We start from the raw sequence: 1,306 nt of genomic DNA, 5'->3' as shown, positions 1-1,306 counted from the left end.
GGGCAGCTTCCCCCCGCTGTTTTGGGGGGTGCCCCCACCCCCAAACCCCACACTCACTTGCCGAATGGGGCCCCCCCGGGCGCTGGAGGTGCTCTCTTCAGACGGAGGGAGCGGGCTCGGCGCTGCTTCTGGTCTCGGGGTGGTCGGAACCACGGGCATCCCGATGTAGGTATAGACGCAGACCCATGTAATCGGTGCGGCTCCGGAGAGGGACCTACAGTACAGTCTTCCACAGACACATAGACAAACACACACAACGCAGCGTGTTTGTGTATGCCTCTGTATCTAGCTGTATGTATGTTTGCATGCTCTGTACGAATGCATGGATACACATATACATGCATAAGTTATGCCTGTAGAACGTAGACACAGAGAAGAGAGAGAGATGCGGTAGACCGAGCTATGTGGATTTATGTGTATATTGGGAACTTTAGAACAAATGAGGATTTTCTGCTGTGAGAACTCGGAAATGTGACGGCAGCCAAGTGTGTTCAGGGCAAAAATAGTTTGGGTCTGGACATCATATGTCTTTCTACTCCACGAAGAACAGCACAGATGTGATTTTTAGCGACTTCAATTCTCGCCAGGTGTGTGGAGCTTTGCACCCAGGCGTCAGGGTAGTAAGAATATTCCCTTTTGCTTTCAGAATCGGAAATGACAAAATTTCACTTACATGACGGTAATCTAGAAGCAAAAAGCTCTGCTAGAGGTACAACGAGTGATCGTTTTACTGCGGTCAGGAATCTCGGAAGCATAAATCGTTGCTTCCTCCTCCCTTAGACATAGTTCCCAAGTCTGGGGGAGTCTGTTTTAATTATGACATTACATTAAAAAAAAAAAAAAAGTTCTGCTGGAAGATGCAATCTTGCTTTTAGAATCACTCCTACAATGATGCCTGGAGAGAGTTCTGTTCCCGAAGTTAGTTACTGAAGGAACGAGACAGCTTAGGGAAAATCCGCTGTGGGCCAGGCAATTAATTCCCAGTCATGCACTTCAGGTTTTTTTCAACCTGAACGTCTCTTTACTCGATTATACAGCAGTTCTTCCGTGTTGACTTTGGCTAATTGCAGTTACTGTGAATTGCTAATAATCACTTGTTACAAGACGTGTGCTCTTTTCCGTCGCCAGCAGAGAAATGCAGGTGGACTCCAGGCCGCCTGCTGCCTTGAGAAAATAACGGCCGGAATATCAAAGGGGGAGGGAAGGGACAGCAGGAGCTCGGGGCTTGCCTGGATTTCACCAGGAGTAGCTACGCGAACGTGCGCCTTCCTTCAGGCGCGGGCCGGTTAAGCGGCACGCCGATCCG

This window comes from Pygoscelis adeliae, unplaced genomic scaffold, assembly GCF_000699105.1.
Source record: "Pygoscelis adeliae isolate BGI_AS28 unplaced genomic scaffold, ASM69910v1 Scaffold50, whole genome shotgun sequence".
NCBI classification, from domain to species: domain Eukaryota; kingdom Metazoa; phylum Chordata; class Aves; order Sphenisciformes; family Spheniscidae; genus Pygoscelis; species Pygoscelis adeliae.
Note: the sequence above shows the minus strand (reverse complement) of the source record.